This window comes from Coturnix japonica, chromosome 3, assembly GCF_001577835.2.
Source record: "Coturnix japonica isolate 7356 chromosome 3, Coturnix japonica 2.1, whole genome shotgun sequence".
Lineage (NCBI taxonomy): Eukaryota > Metazoa > Chordata > Aves > Galliformes > Phasianidae > Coturnix > Coturnix japonica.
The window spans coordinates 96,404,277-96,426,666 of record NC_029518.1 but is presented as its reverse complement, the minus strand read 5'-3'; the positions used below and the strand labels follow the sequence as shown (position 1 = coordinate 96,426,666).

General features: G+C 48.4%; 1 protein-coding gene and 1 long non-coding RNA gene across 16 annotated transcripts in view; one reads left to right on the top strand and one right to left on the bottom strand.

Moving 5' to 3' along the window:
- Positions 1-783: 783 nt before the first annotated feature.
- Positions 784-14,292, bottom strand: LOC107312354. 12 transcript variants are annotated; one of them, XR_004306560.1, is made up of 5 exons: positions 13,464-13,952; positions 12,809-12,935; positions 9,286-9,391; positions 3,242-5,074; positions 784-3,042 (listed from the first exon to the last, which is right to left on the bottom strand). It is a non-coding gene; the product is annotated as an uncharacterized LOC107312354 (long non-coding RNA). The 12 variants fall into 12 exon arrangements; XR_004306562.1 differs by lacking the exons at positions 784-3,042; positions 3,242-5,074 and adding exons at positions 5,184-8,026; positions 14,168-14,292 and having other exon boundaries at positions 13,464-13,592; XR_004306563.1 differs by lacking the exons at positions 784-3,042; positions 3,242-5,074 and adding exons at positions 5,184-8,026; positions 14,000-14,157 and having other exon boundaries at positions 13,464-13,592.
- Positions 14,293-14,351: 59 nt separating this feature from the next.
- Positions 14,352-22,390, top strand: part of NCOA1 (nuclear receptor coactivator 1) — a 134,367-nt gene continuing 126,328 nt past the window's right edge. For all 4 annotated transcript variants that reach the window (XM_015859674.2, XM_015859671.2, XM_015859675.2 and 1 more), the window contains exon 1: positions 14,352-14,688. The gene's annotated coding sequence lies outside the window, so the exon portion shown is untranslated. The remainder of the gene's footprint in view (positions 14,689-22,390) is intronic.

Here is a 22,390-nt window from a genome sequence, read left to right as displayed (position 1 = left end):
CGTAGTTAAAGCGAGTCAGAGCTGGCAGGAGAGGGACGTAAAGTGAAAAAGAATGGTTTGGAGACGGAAGAGCGTGCGTGCGAGGAGCCAAGCCGACAGATCTGACAAGACAAGAGCAGATGAATGCACGAAACCCGAGACTCCTAGCAAGCGCAACAGCCCCAAACAATGCAGAATTGTTAAAGCAAAAAGCAAAGAGAGAGGGGGGGAGGTAGAAAAAAAAAGCGACAAATAAATTCGGAGTGGTCAGATTGTTTGCCAAGAGGTTTTTGTTTTCACGTGGTGGAATGTAATAAAATAAACTGTTGGCAGAGCTCTGCCTGGAGATGGTGGCACAGAGAAGATGATGGCACGGAGATGGGGTATGAGAAGTGGCAGGGCAGGGGACATGGCTCTGGGGCCACCGCGCTGCTCCATGTCATCCTCCAAATGGAGCCCAGGAAGCCCCCACGGCAGCAGGGCCATTCAGTGCAACTGGGGGCTGCGGTATTGATCTCAAGTGGAAAATATGCAGTGATGTATAGCAGCAGCGCCCGGCCTGCCGGCAGGATGAAGGGGATCTTTCTTACAAATAGGAACAGCGAGAGCAGCAGTGGGATGTGGAGGCTGCACCCGCTCCCCGATGTCACACGCGAGCTCGGCTCCACTCCGTCTGCTCCGGGATGGCGAGAGGAGGAGGAGGAGGAGGAGGAGGAGGGAAGCAGAGCCACACGGCAGGCTGGTTTTGGGGAGGGATGAGGCACATGTGACCCAATTAGGAACATCTGTCGTGCGTCCCCATCGGCGGCGCCGGAGCTGGAGTCCCACCCGGCTCCACAACCTCCTGGAGAAGAAGGGAATCCCAAGGGTTTTTAACTTTTCACTGTGAAATCCCTATTTCCAGGCCTTTTTGTGAATAAAAAATGATTATAGGGAGGGGATTTTTGCCTAGCAGCAACAGTGATGCCTGCTGAGACCCTCAAACACAATGAGATACAGGGCGAATGCAGAAAAGATTGGAGTTGTGTGCATTCAGTGAGCTGATGGTCTCAAATTGTGCCAGGGTAGGTGTAGACTGGCTATTAGGGAGAATGTCTTCATAGTGAAGGTGCTCATTGGAAAAGACTGTCCAGAGAAGAGGTGAGGTCCCCGTCTCTGTTGCGCCTAATCCCTAGAGGTACTCAGGGCCAGGCTGGATGGGGTCCTGGGCAGCCTGATGTGGTTGAGGGCAATCAGCCCATAGCAGTATTTGGGACTGGGGGGCTTTAAGGTCCTTTCCATCCCATCCATTCTCTGATTCCATGGTTCTATGATTTTATGATTCTATGATCTTTGGAGATATCTAGGAGATGTGTGGGTACGGCACTAAGGAACATGGATTAATGATGGGACTTGGTGGGTCAGGTCAGCTGTTGAACTCGATGGTTTTGAAGGTCTTTTCTAACCTAGATAACTCAATGACTCTACTTGCAGCGGAGAGGGCTGCATCTCGTGAGTGAGCACACTGGGCTGGGACCTTGCACTGATGTCTCCCATCCATCTGTTCCATCTGTCAGGTGCCAACATCTGGGCAAGTGCTGCCGTGACAGCCACACACATCCAGCCCCATCCAGCTGTGTGACAGCTGAGCGACAGAGATGTGCAGAACCATTTATCCCAGGGAGCAAGCCAATGAGAAATGTCTCTTCCTTGAGGATCCCCCAAACCCTCTGGCCATGATGCTGGGCACCCTGATGTGGCAGGGGGTGGACCAGAGGGATCCGAGGCACCTCCAGCCCCAAGCACCCTGGAGGTCCAGGGTTCTGGGATTTGTCAGGATGAATTTGTGAGCAGTGCGGATCCATGGCAGAGCTGGGGCAGGAGGGAGGATGGCACAGAGGGAGAGCAGTTCCAGAATCAAGACAAAATACTGCAAAACCCTCGCTAAAAATGATAATTGCTTTTATGAGAGCTGCCAAGGATCTGTTGGCAAGGGTCTGAAAATGAGGAGGAATAAAAGAGGAAAGGGAACAACGCAGCGAAGAAATTAATAGTGGGAGTGGTGTCTTTTCACATTTAATTCTCATTTTAGATTTGCTGCTAGGAGCGCCTGTATTTTGAGGGGGATTCATTGATAGTGACACATTACAATTTTTTCCACTATGCGAGGCTCGAAAACATCTGCCCTTTCCACATCCTTATGATTAAGGTAAATAAAGTTATCCTCATTTCAACACTGGGTCATGAGGGCCAACCCTCAGGCTGGGCAGATCAGGGTCTGCAGGGCTCAGCATTGCTTTGCATCATCTGAGAAGCTGCCCGGGTTACCGAGCCACTGTTCCCAGGGCTGGTTGATACTGTGGTGAGGAGCCAGGAGATGAACAATGGAAATCAAGCTCCTGCTTCTTGTTGTGAACTGAACTCCCACCGATCGCAGTGGAAATAGGGATCTCCCAAAGCCCCTGGCCGTGGTGCTGGGCACTCTGCTCTGAGTGGCCATACCGGGGTGAAGGAGACCAGAGGGAACTTGCAGTGGCATAAAGATTTGTGCATAACAGTGCACTGTGCTTTTTATCCTAAGACTTCAGGGAGCAGTGTGAAAACATGGGATGAGGATGGGTTTCATGACAGTCCTTGGCTCCTTCCTTTTGTCATGCAGTCCCCAGCCTATTTTTTATACCCTAAAGTTTCTCCATACAAAAAGTGTACACTCCATGAGCCATAATTTGCACCAATTCTGTATTAATATGATATTTACATAGGTGTAACTATGTTGGAGAGGCTGTGTTAATGCTAAAATCCTCAGTGTGGGTGAGGTCTGCCTAGATGGTCCCCAATCATAGAAGGTCCCAAACATAGATGATCCAAGTGTCAGCCGTAGAGCCAGAGCCAAGGAGATAGTTCCACAGAGATGGTCCCAGTCATAGACGATACCAAACAGATGGTCCCAAAGAGATTATCCCAGCCATAGATGATCTAAAACATGGATGGTTCCAAAGAGATGGTCCCAATCATAAATAGACCCAAACATAGGTGGTCCCAAGCATAAATGGCCCAAAAGAGATGGTCCCAAACACAGATGATCTGAAACAGAGGATGGGAAAATCTTTGTGTCAGTCTCCTTCACACAGCCTAGCAGTGCTACAGCAACAACAGAAATGGCTGTGCTACCAGGTAGTTCTGCAGGTATCAGGGTATTCACTTCGTGCAAGGAAGGGAAATTAAGGAATTTCAATAACAGCAGCAAAGCTTTTATTTGAACTTCTAAACCTGTTTCCAGCACCTGTGAGTTGATAGAATCACAGGATCCAGTCATGGTTTGGGGTGGAGGGGACTGTGAAGACCATTCAGTTGATGATGAAGGTCCTGTAGTTTCCAGGGAGAGAACCAGCACTTCTGCATGCAAACACATTGATACTATGGCTTGTGAGTACCATGTCACCATGCACACACTAAATGAAGAACAACAACAATCAGGATCACTAACAGAGGGAAAACATAAAGCCCCACCCCTCTGACCTCTAGTCCCACCTCCAAGTCGCCATGATTCTGGCAGCACTTCTACATTCAGGTGGCAAAGCCATGGGTGCATCTTGGCTGCGTGCACTCACCGAGGAGCTCTGATGCAAGCCAGGCACGCTGCTGGCCTGTTTCCACTTTGAATTCAGCAACTGGAGAACTATTATTGGATATTTCATACATAGCAGATGGCTCTGCATTTGCTGAATCCTAAATGAAAATCACTAAGCCAGCAAGAAAATAATATTCCATTTTTCACTGCCCTTGGACTCGCTGTGGTCTCCCTGGGAAGAAAGCGGAGCTCCCCCAGGGAGGCAAGGCTCCCCATTTGAGCAGTACTGCAATGGCAAGAACAAAAGGTAGGGAAGAAATAGTAAGTATTTCTGGGACGTGAAATGTTAGATTAATTTGTCATCTGCATGGGCAGGGCAAACGCTGCACGGCTGAAGAAGCAGCGACTCTCTGATGTAGGAGATCAAGTACAAAGATGAGAAACAAAGCTTCTGTGGGAATAGGGAGGTTAAGTTGAAAAAGAGAAGAATCCAACAGAAGGAAGGTGAGAGGTGTCAGAGAGAAGCCGTGGTACAGAGGGAAGTTTCTTCCCTGGGTGTTGTAAGCTAAGAAGCAATGCTGCAAAGGCACGTGTTTTCTCACTGCTTTCACACTGCTCTGCCAGGATCTCACAGCACTATGCAAATACAGACTGAAATCGGCAATCCTGTTGCTTTTTTCTTTAAGTCTTGCATGAAGTATAATTATATTTAAGCGTTCTTTTCATTTCCATTAGTGAGGATGCAGACAGTGGTGAGTTTGACGGCTTCCTAGTTCTCTCAACCCCTATTCCCAGCTCCAAGGGGTCCTATTGCCACATCTCAGCCCTGCTTTCCCAACACAAAACTTGCCCAAATTCCCTTGAGGAACCTATCCTCCCTCCCTTTGCAGTGAAACAGCCCCATGAGGATGATCCCTTCCCTTTCTCACTGAGCAAAACATAAAGAAAATCCCATCAAGTTCCACGGACACACAAAATCCCAATGGCCCAAGCCCTCCAACCTCTATTGGGTGCCACGAAGATGGTTCCAATGGTTGTCCAAGACCTTTTGGCAAGGAGCTATTCAATGGAGGGACATTTCCAGTTGTGCACTGTTGGCTTTCCAATCTGTACATTATCATCTCGTTTTTGGCCTATTTAATTTTTACCTTTTAGATGATGCAATGTCGACGTGCTCTTTGCAGTGAGGAGATGCTGTGTCAGTAGTGGGAGTGCACCAGCCTTTTCTGATAGTATTTTCTCTGCCTTTTTAGCAGGACAAACCCTGCAGAATGTTGGTGGGTTGTTTGTTTGTTTGTTGTTGTTGCAGAACAAAAACATGCTTTCTAAGAAGTCAATGGAAAACCCAATGCCAGCCTTGGTGGCCTCTTGGCCAATTTTCCCATCAGCAAGGCTACCCCAGCCATCTCAAAAGGACTTCCAAAAGCCTCTCACCTCCTCGCAGGCGGATGTTGGTAAAATGCTGCCTGATTTATTTGTAAGGGCAGCGCCAAAACCACAAATGAAGCTGGCATTCCAAAAATTGAATGAAGAAGTTGAAGCTCTCTGTAAAAACAACAACAAAAAAAATGGCATTATGGTCCCTTTGGGCTTTCCTTTTTCTCTTCTTATTCTCCACTTTTGTTGTTGTTGCAGTTTTTCTCATGTAATGTGCTTTTTTTTTTTTTTTTTTTGTCAGGCTGGTTTTCATCTCTTTGCTTCTTTAAAACGCTCTCAGTGTTTGCACGTCTTCCCTGGCTGCCCTTTAAAAGCTGTCATATTTCTGCCCACTCTATTCCCACCTTTGACCTCCACCGTCTCTGTACCAGCACAGCACTCAAACTTGGTCATTTCTGAATTTTCCCTTATTAAACCCCTATGGAAGAGAAATTCTGCTTTCTCATCTTGCTGATGGAGGTCTCTGCTTCCTGCTTTCTGCACCATCATGCCGTGGGCTTTTCCCTTCTCTTGCTCTCCCAGCTGGTCTGTTGGAGCTGGAGAACAGCTGGGAGACAAAAAGCAGAAAGAAACACCTGGTTTTGGTCTTTCATCTGCCATCATTGGTTGGCAACCCCATGGGGAGTTGGAACTAAACAATATTCTTTAAGGTCTCTTCCAATCTAGGCCACATTGTGACCACAGCAACCTATAATGAGGCGATGTGTTGAGTTTTTAATGCATTGAGTAAAATCTGACTGTGAGAGGATCAGTAAGGCTGGGACTTGCAGGTGGGACTCCTGTTGGCAGTGCCTGGAGAAATTAGGTATAGTTATTACCCCTTTGACGTGTGTTTTACACCCCTGGCTGCACAAGACACCAAGCACACATCTCACTGCTATTTGATGGGACCCCTGCCATGCATCTGGGAACCAGGAGCAAAGTGCTTCCGCCTCATCAGGAGCACAGGATTTTTCAGGCTGTGTTTCAGCAGGACCTCTTTAATACCATTTTGCAGTGTATTTCTAGATCTATCAGTTCACATTACCAATCTATTGAGCTGTGATATTGAGTAACCATAGCAACTGGTAAATCTTTTGGGGTAAGGCAAATGCAGTCTGCCCATACATAGACAATTTGGCTGTCGTCTTTTCTGAGCTCATGTGTCTCTTAATACCATGGTCCGATTTCATCTCCAGGATTGGAACTTAAATCAACCTGGACATCAGTTTTTAGATAATAGATGTTGATGGGTGTTTTTGCAAGAAGACCTCATTTCTGGGAGAGCCTCCTGTGCTGTCAGCCATCTCACCAGCTGCACTTGGGTATGAGCTTTAGCCCTGTGACCGCTGTTCTCCAGTTAATCCTTTCCTTGTAAAAAAAATATACCCGTTTTTGTTGCTTTTGTCCTTATTTTATGATCCCAATATGACAGTGCTCGAGTTTCATTTGTTTCCTAAGTGCCTTGTGTAGGCAGCTGTCTCCTATACCAAAGGAGTTAAAAACTCTTGGCGCATAAAGTAGTATCACTTTGGCCTCTCGTAGTGCTGTATACCATTACACCCAGCCCAGCCAGCAACCTCTGCTGTAAATATTTCCCTTACTTCAGAGCCACGTTTTTACTGGACTTTGCCTTTGAAAGAAAAAAAAACAACCAACCCAAATGCTTTTATTGTGGTGGAGCAGCAGGACACCCTGCTGCCTTGCTGCCACTGAGGGGAAGCCTTGCATTGCTGAAACGACAGGTTGCTGCTTGCTCTGGGAGGATCCCTTTTGCCAAAAGGACAGAGACACAATCTGAGCACTTCCCATTCCCAGTGTTCAGTTTCCACTCTGTTGTGGGATTTTACATTCATTCAGTTTTAATGGGAACGTTATTCTCCTTTCACATCTCTGGTCACTCTGATGACAATGCTCCATTGTAATTCTTATTCACAGTCATTTTCAGCCAGCCAGAGCACAGACAACATCTCCACGTCAGGTTATTGCCATTTGTACTGACTGTAGAGAACCTGCTTTAGCAGGGGGTTGATGATCTCCAGAGGTCCCTCCCAACCCCTGTGATTCCATAAGTTCATGATTCTGTGATTCTCTAACCTCACATAGGACCCTGGTGAGCTCAGAGCCTGTGTGCCAGCACCCCAAAGCATTAGCAGGGATCCAGGTGCTGCAGGGGTAGCACAGACTGATAGCAGCAGACACACAGAGCTGCCCATGTTTGAGGCTGGAACTGCTGCTGAATTGGACCATTTTTCTCTGCCCTCTCTTTGCTTCAGCTCCCTTCTTGCTCCTTTCTGCAGCCACAGCAGCTAACCAACAGGGAAAGTTGTTCCATACACATAAATAGGGAAGAAAAGCAACCGAAGCAGAAAAAAATGTTGCATTATAGAACTGTAGACTCATAGAATCATGCAATGGATCCTCATTCCTCTCCTGTGCTTCCTATGAAGGACAAAACAGAGACAACTTTATTTGTGACTTTGTTTCAGGTTGTGACAGGGGTCTCCATTTCCCCTTTGGACCTTGATTTGATATGATGGAGTTCATCCCATCTAACTGCAAGCACTGCTTCCCACTTCTCCTGCAAAGCATCACCTTTACCTCTTTCCTCCCTCTTTGATTGCTTCCCGTGTTTTTTCTTGCATTTCTAATCACTTCTGGTGCATCCGTTATCCAGGTTAAAGCATCCGCCTCTGCAGGAGTCTCTGCTACAAGTAAGGACCTAATTAGCTGCACAGGATTGCACTGAGGCCTGGAGCAGAGCAGACAGAGGTCCAACCCCAGCCCACCCCCACCGTGCCCACTGCCCACATCCTTCTTGAATGCCTCCAGGGATGGGGACTCCACAGTTCCATTGCTTTGAGGTGCAACTGAATGGGATTTAGTGTTAAGTGATCCTTGGCAGGGATAGACAGGACAGAAAGCCAGAGCTTGCTGTGGGGGTGTGAGCTCTTTGGGGTTATCCATCATGCTGTAGGAGCCCCGATCAGTGGGGAAGCTGATGGTACAGCATCAGCACAGGGGAAGTATCCGTGCCCAGGGGAAGGGGCACCGAAGCCAGCAGGAATCTGGTGTCGAGTGCTGTTGGAGATAAAAGAGTGAAGGAGACGGACTGACAGATCTGTCTCACTGCGGCAATTCTTGCGCGCCTCATGGAGCTGCTCATGGGTTTAAAAGTAAGCACTTAAGTGCCTATTGGCTGCGCGAGGGCTTTAGAGCTCTTCAAACTAGTGAAGCAGATGATACTTCAAAGGCATTAAAAGTAGGTTAAGGAAAGCATTTCGCAGACTGAGTAGACATCTGAATAAAACTGACAGTCTTTAAGTGCAGATGAGTAAATAGAGGGAGTTCTCAGTGGGACCGGCTCTGTAGGGTTAGAGAACAGCTCTGTTTTATTCCCTCTTCAGTGCTTGGTCTCTGCAGTATGACTGCCAAAAAAGGACACGCCATACCAACCCTGCCGGGAGCTGCCACGTGCATACAGACCAAAACAATCAATCTGTATCTTACGTTAAGTTTGACACCACAGAGTCAGCAACAAACAAAAATCCTTTCGGGAAGGAAGAAGAAAAAAACTCTCTTATTTTCAGTGTCAGCCAATTAGCCGAGTGCCCTGGCTGTGCTGGAAGGAGCTGCTCAGCCCTTACCCTTCAGCCCTCAGTCACCTAGAAACATCACCTCAGCTTCTGATTGAAGTCCACTCTGTAGGGCTCTGAAGCTTTGTAAAAAGGCAGTTTAAAATGGTTTGTGCTTCTGTGATTAGTAACACTTGAGAGGACTGAAAGTGAAGAAGTGCCTCTCCCCACCCCCACACTTTGGCCTTTTGCTCAGATGAGATAAAGAAATGAGGTTACTTGATTTCCCTTTAGAGCTTATAACCAGCCACACTATTTTAATAAATGGCACTTAGTTCCACTTTCTGTTTCTGAAACATGAGTACAATGCAGCCGTGTTTTGGTTACAGGCTCTACAGGAAGACGTTCCAAACGTCAACAAATACAATCTCAATATTATTATTATTATTATTATTATTATTATTATTATTATTATTCCCTTTTAAATTTCAATACCTGCACCAATGTGAACTTCTGTAAATCTTTTTCAAAGTAATTCAATTTCTGACTTGAAGCTGCCTAATATCGGGCACCAAGGATCAGCTTTTAAAGACTCATTGAGCAACAGCCTGCTGCAGGAATCCATTGGAACTAAGTACTATGAATGGTGATAGACTTTTGCAAAGCCTGGTATTCCCTATGGCAGTAAATAGAGAGTCTTGGCACCACTGATGCCAAATCAACGAGGTTCTGTGTCGGTGTGTCTTCTAAAGTGAATATACCTACACATAACAGGCCGTATTTCTTCTGCTCGGCGCAACGTTGCAAGCTCCTTCCTGCAAACAGCTGTGTCATTAACTTGTCCGGCGTCACGAGGAACTGCGTATTTACCCTACAGAAGATAGGAATTAATAATAGTTACAATAATAACTTTAGTTAAGCAGAGATATATAAACACGTTATTAATCATTAACAGAAATCAGCCCATTCATAACGCCTCAAAGCTCCCTCGGAGGAGGACTGTAGGAAACTGAGATTTCCTCTATATTTTAAATTGGGAGACTCGCTGTGTGTTAAACAAAAAAGCGATTGTTTAGGAAAAAATCTGTTGCTATTTTGCATGGCTGTCCCTCTTTGACACCATCTGTGGTCAGATTAAACGCTGAGATCTGAATCAACATCTCTGCCTTTAATCTCTTGTTGATATTTCTGTAGACCGAGAGGTAAAAAACAACGGCGGGGGCTGCCCACTTGTGTGAGTCTCAGTTATGCCAGCGCAATCGTAATGAATTTCTTAAGTCAAATGTCAATATGCCCCTGGAATGTGGGAGCACACATTTTTGGTCTCTGAGGTCTAATAAAAACACAAAAGCTTGCTGTGTGGTTGGACACAGCGTTAGGAGCGCTTTGCGAGATACCCCCAGACCCCTCCGCAGCTTCTGAAGCTGAAATGAAAAGCACTCCGAGTTTCCTGCGGAACATTAAGCGTTTTCCTTCTAATTGTTTACAATTTGCTCTGAGCTGAGCCCGTGCCTGGAACCAATGCCATAAAAAGCCACCGACAAACCCAGAGAGGTCGCTTTGCATTCAAGAAAGCAGAAGAAACGCATGCAAGGGGCTTTCCTACCGACAGGCAATGACTCGACCTAAGAGACCCAGCGAAGTTACACGCTGCATACTTTTGCCCTTGCATCGAGCATTAAATAGGTCACAGCAGAGAGACGCTGTGGCTTTAAGCATTGCCCGGCCTGAGCCGGATTATCATTAGGTTACGTAACTGCTGATGAGCTGCTTTTCATTAAGGCTTCCCCAAGCGGTGCTGGGAGCAAGCACTGCCTCCAACTATCCCGGCAAGGATTTCCTCCAGCATGCTGAGAGCCCTGCAGTGTGCAGCCAAGCCAAGGTGCTGTATCAACCTTATGGGCTAAGGAGGTGTCTGCATGTGCAACAACCAGTTAACCTCAGTGGGCTCATGCATTCATCTCGGCTACGGCGTGGTTGCAGTGCTGTATAAATAAGATGTACAGAAAAAGGGGTAAAATCAGTGTGTTAAAATGTTCAGCTCTTGGCACGGGGTTTTGTGTGAGCAAAAGTGTGTCTTCTGCTGAGAAAAACCCGAAACTTTCACACCCTGTGGTGGTCTTAAAGGCTGTCACACAGGAAATGATGGCACATCGAGGCAGCAGCAGTATCGCACACCTGCAGGGACCTCAGAAAAGAGGAGATAAATTAAAGCTGATTTCAGTCGTATTGATGGGACAAGGGGAAATGGTTTCAAACTCAATGAGGGGAGATTTAGTCTGTCCCTGCAGACAGCCAAGGTCAGGCTGGATGGGGCTCTGAGCACTGATGGAGCTGTGGGTGTCCCTGTTCAGTGCAGGGGATTTGAACCAGATGGCCTTCAGGGGTCCCTTCCAACTCAGGTGATTCTATGGTATTCTCACATTCCTATGCTCAGAAGTGCCAAGTTCTAGCCAGAGCTTTGCCTCCCATTGGGATGAGCTGGAGGACAAGAGGTGTCCATCCTCAGGTCTCACTTATTCCTCCACTGGAATACAATGCTGCTTCACTCCGTGGAGGTGCCGTCCCTGTACTGCACCTGTACTGCAATGACTTGCTTGTCCGGATGCCGCCACCAAATGCCATTCGTGTATCCTTCTGCCATTTGTACCTTCTGCTGCTGCCACACCCAGCATTCTTAACCCTCAGTCAGACTGGTTATAACATCTCCGTGACATCTGTAATGGATAAGTAAGGTGAAAAGCTCCACACTCATCAAGGGTTCAGCATGGAACAGAATCAAGCCCAAATTCAGAAGGCACGTGAAGATCTTTACTCACACCAAGTGGATGCAGTGCTGTCATCAAAGAAATAACTTATTACAGTGCTGAACATGGCCAAGAGGCTTTAAAGGACTCAATACTATTAATGTTGCCTTCTGAATGACTACACAGTGGCTACTTGTGGCTTATAAGAGTCTCTTACAATAGAATCACAGAGGGTGAGCAGTGATAGGACAAGGGGGAATGGCTTTAAACTGAGACAGGGGAGGTTCAGGTTGGATCTTAGGAGGAAGTTTTTCCCCCCGAGGGTGGTGACGCACTGGAACAGGTTGCCCAAGGAGGCTGTGGATGCCCCATCCCTGCAGGCATTCAAGGCCAGGCTGGATGTGGCTCTGGGCAGCCTGGGCTGCTGGTTGGTGACCCTGCACACAGCAGGGGGTTGGAACTGGATGGTCATTGTGGTCCTCTTCAACCCAGGCCATTCCATGATTCTATGTTTCTATGATAGAACCTATATCCAACGTGACAGAGCTGCTTCATAAACTGGACCACAACCTGAAAATGGCCTTTAGCCCAATTGAGTTACATGTGAAACTGGGCTGTTGGTGACAGCATCCAACAGGGACCAGGGCAACCAGAAAACCTCCACGCTGTTTTGGCTGGTGATCCTACAATTGCTCCCACTCATTGCTTGACCTCCACTTAAGCCTCTTAAACACCGCTTTGTAAATGTAAAACGAAGATAATCATATCATCTTGTTTTACAAAGTGCTCAGGCGAGAAAGATCTGGCAACAGTAAATTATTTGTCATTTGCAGTCAGCTGGAAATTAAAACTGCTCTCAGATAAAGTCTCACCCACCGCAGCCTCAATTACCCGGTGGAGGGGGGGGAGGTTGGATTTAATTCCAGGCAGTTTTATAATAATTATTTCATTTTACTGATGGATTTCATTTTTTTGCCATGTGTATTTGAATGAGACATTTAATCTTTTTCATAATACGTTTCGAAGTCTCATTCATTTAAATTGTCACAGCCTGACAGCGCCGTAATGTACTTAAAAACGGCATTGTTTGTAACCCGCATTCCATTTAAAAATTAACTTGCAGATTAAAGTAATAAAAATGGCTTTTTACTTCTCGGTGTTAATATCACCGAAAACTTCAGATGCTCCTCCTGCCTTAGATTAGCTCATAGCTGTGTTCTCATCAGGGACTCGTGGAGGGGAATGTATGAACATTGAGCCCCACTTTGCGTTAGCGATGAAGGCTGAGCATTTTGTGCTTGTGTAAAAGGCAAAGTGGGCACAGCCTGCAGAGGCAGTGCAGAGCTGGCAGCTCGCACAACTCGGGGACACACAGCTTCCTCCCTCGCTGGCTGTCACAAAGGGAGCAGGACCAGAAGGAATCTATTAGCACTTCCACCTAGATGTGTTGCAACAAAGGGTCATGCAGCAGCATGCAGCGGCGCGGAGCGTTGCCCCAGCCCCTACTAAGTATGCAATTAAAGGAGAATCAGAAGTGTTACTTGGTTGCCTTGCAGAGTTCTGCAGCACATTTGTTCTGGGTGTATGACTGCAGGTCACCGCTCTCCTTTGCATTGTTTCTTTGCTGCTTTCTCACTTGTTTCGGTGCTTTTGTTCACGTACACGACCCTGAAATTTAATTAATGCTTTAGATTAACATGTATATATATATACATTAATCAACAGTTTGCCTAGCTGAAATATATACCATTTTATCGACAAATGCAGTAAACCATGATGGAATAATAACCCAAGAGAAGCCTTTTTGATCCCCAAATGAGAGCAAACAAGCTACATGCCCACCCTCACCATCCCCATGCCTTGCACCCGCCAAAGGGTTAACTCAGGCTCAGCCTATCCATCCCAGAGATAAGGAGGCAGTTATGACATACATCTGTGGGGTTTTCCTCTTTGGGAAGCAGAGAGGTGACTGCGTGGATCCCCCTCAAAGACACAGGTTTCCAAGGAAGACAACACTTGGATGGTGTGGGTGGATGTGCGATCTCATGTGTTTGGCTGGGCCTTTCAGGGCCGATTTGTTCTGCTGTAACAAATGCTCTTGCAAACCCCAGAGGAATAAAGAGCCCCCATGGAAAAGAATGAGCCACCTGAAGCTCAGCTCTTCTTTTAACCATTCAACCCATTGAGCTGTTTTACCTCGTGACACAGGAGGTGTTTGGGGATTTCACAGCTCCACAGAGACGATGAATAATGTAACGAGATACAGCCGGGATGCGATAAAGCAGTTCACGGAGCAAGGGAGGCTGTTCCACTTGCAGCAGCTTGCTGTGGAAATGGAAGACAGCAGGAAGCAGTCGCTCCACAAACTGCCTTCCTTGGTTTTGGTGCCCATCTGATGCTACTGCCAAAGGTTTTGGTTCCTCAGAGCTGATTTGAGAGGTCTTTCCCAACCTTAATGACCCTGGGGAGTGTCTGGGGCACAAGTGCTATGGGGAGCAACTGAGGGAGCTGGGATGGGTCAGTCCAGAGCAGACCTCAGGGGAGACCTTATTGCTTCCTACAGGTCAGCATCTGCTCCTAAATAACACTGATAGGATGAGAGGTGATGGCCTCTCACAGAATGACCCGGGTTGGAAGGGACCTCAAGGATCGTGTAGTTCCAACCCCCCTGCCTGGCAGGGCCACCAAACATACACCTTTACTAGATCAGGTTGCCCAGGGCCCCGTCCAACCTGGCCTTGAACACCTCCAAGGACGGGGCATCCACAACCTCCCAACCACCCGGCTCTGAGGTGCCGGCAGGGCCGAGCTGCCCATGGCTCCAGCACAGCCCCCCCGGCTCCAAGATGGCGCCCGCCGCCCCCTTCCCTCCCCCTCTCCTCCCTCCGCCGTGGCCTCACGCCGAGCTGTGTGGGGCTGATGGCGGCCTGGCCCTGCCCGGCCCCTCCGCTGCCCCACAGCCCGAGCTCCGCTCTGCGGCGGAGAGGGAGGAGTAAGGGAGGAGGGGGGGAGGGAAGATGGCGGCTGAAAGGAGGAGGAGGAGGAGGAGGAGGGTTGGTGTTAGGCCTCCTCCGACACCGCCCCCTCGTCCTCCGTCCCCGGCTCCGCCCCGTCCCGCCGGGAGGGATCGCGGCGATCAGAGCCGGAGCCCCGCAGCCGCACCGAGCCGCTTAGGGCAGGGGGGGCCCCGGGTGCCCGGGAGCCCCGCAGCGGGAACCGGGGCCCCAGCAGCTCCCTCCGCTTTCTCCTTGTCCTTCTCCTCTCATCGCTCTCCCCCCCGGGCCGCCCCGTCGCCCAACTCCGGCCGGGGGAGTCGCTGTCGCCCGTTTAAACGCGGCGGCCCTGAGCCCACGGAGCCGGAGCTTGGAGGGGTGGGGGGGTGTTGAACGGAGCGGAGCGGCTGTCAGCCGGGCGGCGGCAGGTGGGTGAGCGAACGGGGGAACGGAGGAGGGAGGTGGGGGTGTGTCGGGCCCCGGGGGCAGCCCCAGGCCCGCGGGGAGGCGCAGCTGTCACGGCGGGGGCGGGCACGGGGCTGCCATGGCGGCGGGCGGAGCGCTGTGCCCCTGTGTGAGCACCGAGACCCCTCCTCGAGGGTGGAGGGTAAAAGGGGGGGGGGATCAGCGGGGCCTGAACACCCTCATCCCTTCTCCTTCTGCCCCTTCTTGTTAAAATAATATCGAAATGTTGGAAGTGGATGGAATCAAGTGGGGACAAACAACGCTTTCCCTCTTCCCTATCCTCCACTATATCCCCCCCCCCTCCCCACCATCCCTTCCCTCTCAAGCCTTGGGGAAGATGGCTGAAGGCGGAGTGCGGGCCTGCGGCCCCCGGGGCTGGTGGCACGGTGACATGGTGACAGTGTGACAGCTCTTTGTTTGCACGATGTAACCCCCTCCCGGTGACCCACCTCCTGTTTTAAGTTGGGCACTGACAGTTGGAAGGGTTGGAAAAGAAGCCGTGGGGTTTCCGATGGGTTTTGGGGTTCTGCGGGTGAGAAATGGTGCTGTTTGTGGGGGGAGAGACGTGGAGTGCCTTTAAGTTTTGGGTCCTTGCTCTGCTCCATCTCTCCCACTCGTGCAGTGGGTGACCCCATGAGAGGTGTTTTTTTTTTGGGGGGGGGAGTTGGTGTTGCTGCCCTCTTTCATGTGACATTTAGTGGTAGAAAATGTGTTGCGGAAAAGCTGCTTCCTTCCTTCCGATGTCGGCTGTTAGATGTGCCGAAATCCCTCTTGTTTCCGAGGTGTGCTTTGACCTTTGGGCACTGAGAAGTGGGTCACGGCCGCGCGATGCTCCTGTGGTTGAGCGTGGTTTGGAGGCAGAAAGGTGGTATGACTCCCGTTGGGTTCTGCTTTGTGCCATTGGAAGTTTGATTAGCCGGCTGTAGGGGTTTGGATTTGTGCTTCCCAGATATGGCACGGCCAAAAAGGAATAAAAGAGTGACACAGCAAAGTGGATTGTCACTGGAAATTTGGGCTGGTTCTTTAGCCCGGCTCAGGGCTCAGCTCTTTGTGTTTGGGGCTTAAAAAATGGTCCTGCTTAGCGTGGGCTGGCAGGATGTAGTTGTGCATGTAGGAGATTTGCATGTATGTGTGTTGTATATGAAGAGTGATACACATGGCACGTCCAGTTGTGAGATGACAGAATCATATCATGGCTCGGGTTGGAAGGGACCTTACAGCCCCCCAACCCCCACCATGAGCTGGGTGCCTCCACCTTGGGCTGCTCGGGGCCCATCCATGGCCTTGTGCACCTCCAGGGATGGGGCACCCACCCTTCTCTGGGCAGATAAAGAAGAAAGATGCTGTGTTGACTTCCCACTGCAGGTCAGAGGCTGGGCTCTTTTGCCTCGGTAACTACATACACGCTCTAAAGGTCAGCTTGCTTTTGTATAAGTGGAAGTTAAAAGTGTAGCTTGGTATGGAGCTGTGCAGTGGTGCATAGATAGATAGCTGTATAGGCAGGATTCTTGCACAGAGAAACACTGTAAAGCCACAAAAGGGAGAGTTAAAGCCACTCATGTGTTGGGCAGCCCAGGAAGAGGCGAAACCCTTCAGCTCTGTTTTATGAAACTGATTAAAGTTCAAGTTGCCACTTGAGGGGACAAACTGCTCTCAATGGTAGATAATAAACAGTAGTAACTCTGGCAGCACCCTTACCTGGCTCCCAGCCGACGGGGCATGATGAAATGTGAAATCTCAACTTATTTGCTCAAGATGGGTATCTGCTGTTTGGAAGATGTTGCCAAACAATATGGCAGAGCAAATGCCCGCTTCCAAAACAAACAGGCATCCCTGGAGGAAGGGGGGGGGGAGAAGGAGGATGGGGAGGCAGAAGGGCCTTTGCATCTTACTCACTTCGATCCTAGTGCTCATGTTTTCCCCGAGCCTTGCCCTCTGATAATGCTAAGACACATGCTCACAATTGCGTGACTAATTCGTCAAATTAGTCATAGACTTCCACTCGGGGTTTTATTGGAGTCGTAGCGCTGTCATTCTCACGTTGTAAAAGTCCACGTTGGGGAACATGTGCCCTCTGTTGACTTTTCCTCTGGTCTCTTGGGTGGGCTGCTTACAAATAGCTGCTGCCTTTTGGGACGACGGGGTTTAATTATACAGGCGTATTTCCAACCCAAGTGATCTGCTGGAGATCAGCACCTTGTTGCTTCCTGATCTGAGGGGGGTGATTTTGCATGAGCCTGTGCAGGGATTGTCAGAAATGAAGGTGTGAGCGCTGCTGCTATAAATACTCTTGTCCCTTGCATAAATAGTTTGCCAGCTGAAAAACAGTATATTTTGTTTAAGGAAACTATTTATATGACGAGTTCTTCTTGTTTTGCCTGGTTGACTGTGTTTCTTTGAAGCGTGGCTCTTATCTCTTTGATCAAAGAGGAGGAATTAAAACAAAATGGGTTTTCAAGTTGGATTTTTCCTTTAAAGACGGGATTTTCAGCACGAATGGCGTGGAGTAACAGGTAAATATCCTAACAGGGTATTTCTGAAAGGCCATTGTAATGTGTGATATACCCAGCAGCATGTGGCCACTGCTTCTACGTACGTACTTTAATTGTTGGCAGATGGAAACAAGCAACTTCTGGTGCTTGTTGTATGTTTGTATTGCTGCATCACCTGGCAGCCCTGGTCGTGGTTTGCAGTGGGGTGGGATTAATGGGAAAACAGAGCAAAAGAGGGTTCTGCTTCTAAAAACCTTCCAGTTTAAATCAAAGGCAAGAGGTGGAGGAGCTGAGTTGTGATGGGGCAGCCTGAAGTCACAGCAGATGGGCTGGGGAGTGTGTATTGGGGTCGAACTGGGATCCATTGGGACTGGAAGGGGATCTCTTGTACCTGATGTGGGTTGGGAAGTGTCCATTGGAGCTGAAATGGGTCCATGAAGGGATCCCTTGGGGCCAGAGTAGGTTGGGGGTGAGGGGGGGATCCCTTGGAGTTGACATAGACTTGGGAGGAGCTGCATGAATGGCTTTGCTGAAGCTTGGAGGTGCAGCAGCATGATGCAGGGCTTGTGGCAAGCATGAGAGCAGCCAAGAAGCCTTCACCTCTTCACCCGGTGCAGCAGGATCTGGAATAGTTTGTTTGCCTGTAGCTGCAGTAGTAAAAATGAAGGCTGGCTCGTAAACACTTCCAAAGTTTATGCACGGAGCCTCGCGTGTGAATCAGACCTTTTGAGAACAGGATTGTACCTCTGCTGCAGCATCCCCACGTAGAGGTGACCATGTGAAATGCTGTGGCTACGGTGTGGGACAAAACTCAAAGCACTCGAGGGCTTCTGAGCCCCGGTCTGAGTGTAAGGGATGTGTCAGCAGCACGGCTCCTGTCATTTGCAAAGGGGAATCTGCTGAACTGGTTTGGAGGTTCTTGAAGCCTGAACTAATTTACCTGGCTGGAAATGTAGGTTAGAAACTAGGCTTCGCTTGGCTTTGGGCGAGAGCCAGCACGCTCTGCAGGGAAAATGCAGGCTGAATAGCTGCTGTGCTGATAATCCTGCAATATCTGTCCTCCTCTTTCCCCCATAAGGCTGGTCGGCTCTCGTGTGCTCACCCAATTGACTGGGAAGCAACTCCAGCACATCTCGGCATAGGGAGCAGCAGGACGTTCCCCTCAGGTGCCCTTGGGTAAGCGAGGGGAGGTGCTTTGTGGAAGGGACGTGGCAGCGAGCATCCTCACCTCCATTCAGATCCCACCCCGACACGGTCACAGCGCCTAAACGACATGGATTTGTGCAGCGAGGTCTGTAAATCTGCGCAGATATACTTAAGTCTGTTTAAACCTGGTTTATTAGGCTCTGTAAGCTGTCCTGGCAGTCAGGTTTTAAACCAGTGTGGCCATGCAGAGATTTGCCTTGATTTAGTGGAACGAGCTGGAGTTGCAGGAAGGTGATCCAGGAAATGAAAGCAGTTTTGCTGGCTTGCCTCGGTGAACTCTCCGGTATCCATATTTTGCTCTCAAGATCCATAAATTGTCTGCTCACAGCTGACGAGTGGAAGGGTTCTTGGATGTGTTTGCACTTTTCTAGAGAGGAAGAAAAAAAAAATCCTTAAGCACCAGGTTGTGTTTTAAACAGCGTCCTGGTCAGGGCTGATCCTGCAGCCGGGTTGGGAACACAAATCATTACAGCGTGAATGCTCAGCTATTTATGCATATTTAGTGGAATTATAATGCATGGAATATTCTATGAAGCGAGCTGAAAATTGGGTTTCTTTGGATTCATCCCCCCCCCTCTTGTTTTTGGCTTGATGTATGTAATTCCAAGGGTCCCTTTATGGATTTGCAGAATGGAAAGACTCCAACAAATAAAGCAGCGTGGCAGGTAGAGAAAGAAGTAGGTTGGTTTCTTGTGTTCCTGCGATGCAGGTATGGGCTATTTAAAAGCCAAAGAAATCAACAGCTTGCTTACATACGTGAAGCCCAGCTCTTGGTTGTGAATAGAGGCGGTACGTGTGCAGTCACAGCCCTGACTTGATTTGAAGGGGTCTCAGAGTGGGCAAGTGCTGGTAGTGTCACACACTTGCCATCCGAGTTGTCTCTTGCACACTGCCTTTAGGAAATAAGGGCCCAGGGAGGGCAAGGAGCTGCCAGCCCACAGCAGAGCAGTGCCCGATCTCGAGGCCTCACAGTGCTGTGCTGTGTTTCAATACAAAAATAAGAGGGGATAGTAATTTTTTTTTGCACTAAAACTGTGTACTGGAAGCTTAAGAATGAAAGCTACCCACCTTTCCCTATCTTATTTTCCCTTTTCTGTTAACATAGCTGAATTAAAAAGAAAATAGAGACAAGCCCTGAACTTTTCAGACCTTTAAATCAATTAAATTTGTGTGCAGAGCGCACGAGGAATCTCACAGCTCTGAATTCTTTTTCTTCTCCATTGCTGTGAGCTCTGTGCTCACTGCTGCCTGCCCTCTCCTCCCCCCAGAGCCCACGTTCCTCTCTCCATCTCAGACTTTACATCCAGTTTCATCAACAGACTTCAAAGGTCTCGAAGAAGTTGAGAGATGAGCGTATTACTGGAAGTGCCGCGCAAGCGTTTGGCTTTGAAGTTCTTTTAAAAGGAGGAAGGGGAGGAAAAAAAAAAGAAGAAGGTCTGACTTAACCTGAAAAGGATTTTGACACGTGCTTGGGAGCGGTTATTTTAAATCGGGCTGGAAAATATCGTGCCTGAAAATAAACAACTCAGCAGAGCTCGGCCTGTTGTGGGCCGGGCTGGGAGGCCTTGGGGCTGCTGGGCTCTCAGGATGTGTCCTCCAGGCTGCCTCTGTGTTCTGGTTGTGTTCTGCTGAGGGCTGAAACCCAGACGTGTGTCTTGTGGTGGTGGGAGATGCTGTGGTAGGATTTTAGGGTGCTCTGGAGACATTTGTAGTGAAAGCAGTTGTGATAGAATCATAGAATGGCTTGAGTTGGGAGGGACCTCAAGGATCATGAAGCTCCAACCCTCCACCACAGGCAGGGCCACCAACCTCCACATTTAATACCAGCCCAGGCTGCCCAGGGCCCCATCCAACCTGGCCTTGAACACCTCCAGGGATGGAGCATCCACAGCCTCTCTGGGCAGCTGTTCCAGCACCTCACCACTCTCATAGCTAAGAACTTCCCCCTGATATCCAACCTAAATCTTCCCTCCTTCAACTTAAAACCATTTCATCTTGTCCTGCTGTTATCTACCCTTGTAAAGAGTTGAACCTAGTAGGTTGTGCTGCATCCTTGTATGACTTGTATGTTCAAACTGAATAGTGAAGGGCTGTGTGAATAATGCTGCAGAGTGCCGAGCTGGAGTGTTTCAGAGCTCAACTTACTGCAAAGCTGAGCGTGAAGTCCCAATGTGCACTAGAGTGTAATCAATGTGAAGCCCTTATTTTCTGTGGTATGAAGAGTTAGACTTTCCTGGAATGGATTTGGTGTGTGAAATCTCTCCAGATGTCATTTGAAGAACGCTGATGTGTGGAAGAAGTGAAGGATCAGGTGAAGCACCGCGTTCTGTGACTCACTGGTTAGGAATAAGGACTGGAACTGGCTTGGCAGTAAGCAGCTCCTCTCTTGTAAATTAAGGTTATGAGAATCCAGCGTTTTAGAGCACGCTTTGTGTTTATACTGTTTGCACGTCTCCTTTCCCAACCAGTGCTATTCCCATCCTAGTGTCCATGCGTCGTTTTTCCACAGAGGTCATTTTTAAGTGTTCTTTGTAAGACACTCACAGGTGACCGTTGTGTGGATGCCCCATCCCTGCAGGCATTCAGGGCCAGGCTGGATGTGGCTCTGGGCAGCCTGGTCTGGTGATTGGCAACCCTGCAGATAGCAGGGGGTTGGAACTGGATGATTATTGTGGTCCTTTTCAACCCAGGCCATTCTATGATTCTATGATATGATCCTGTGAATCTTCCCCAGGTGTGTGTAACTTCATTCTCAGATCCATATTTTGGTGTAATCAGAACGTGTTCTGCGTGGACATCCCATGAGCACAGTGGGATCCCAGCCCCACTGACAGCTGATGAGTAGTTATGTCCTTAACCTTTAAAGCAGTTTACCCAAACTTGACAGCGTTGGCACCAAGTTGTGTTTTTTGAAGATGCGGTGACGATAATCCCTTTGAAGGCCCAAAATAAATAAAAGGCTGTAATGAATTCAGAAATGTCATTGAAAACGGTGCTTGGCTTCCTTTTACACTTGTGTTGTTGTTGGAAGCAGAAACAATATTGTATATACAAAGCTTGCTGTATGGAAAAGAAAAACTATGGGAAAAAGGTGATTTGATTAGTTTTTCGTATTCAGTAAAAGCAAAGAACTCCCAAAATTGTATTAATTAGATTTGTCACATGACACGATGTGATGATTTCCTATGGTCCTCTGGTTCTTCTGTGAATGAAGTATGTTTAAACAAATAATAGAGCTAAAAAACACAACCCACAAAACAAAGAGCCCAATTTGCTGTTACAGACCAGACCCCAAACCTGGCAAGTGTCATTGAATCCAAAAACCATCTAGTTTGTAACGCTGCACGCTCTGAAGTTTGGAAAAACAGATGCAGCTGTAATTACAGTTTTGTGGCCACGCAGTGTTTTTCCATAGATGCTCCTCACTGTATGGGTTGGACTGGCAAAGTGGAACGGATTAAGGTTGCACAGATGAGTGTAAATCTCTGACTCGATAATTTTTAGTGCTTGATTTTGCAACCTGCTTAATTTTCTTCTAATGTTTTTAGACGATAAGCTGCTTTACGCTGTTAATTTCCGATACGAGCATCGCATGTGCATTGGGTATGTTTGTCATGCCTCTGCAAGACAGAAATACACGATCCCCTTTTCTACATTGGGAAGTTTTGCAGTGTGAAGGTGTTAAATCAGAAGCAAAGTACAAGCATGAAAGTGTTGTTGGACCCTTGGTGTAGGTGGGCTTCTATTACAGAGCTATAACATCAGTGTTTGTGCAGATGGGATGTGTGTGTTCCTAAGGTGGGGTTGGGGCAGCACCAGGGTTTGTGTTTTGGGGTGTTGAATCTCAAAATCTTAGGGTGGTTTGATTTGTAAGGGACCTTAAATTCCACCCAACCCTGTGCCCAAAGCTCATCCAGCCTGGCTTTAAGTACTGCCACAGATAGTGTACCCCATCTTCTCTGCCCAC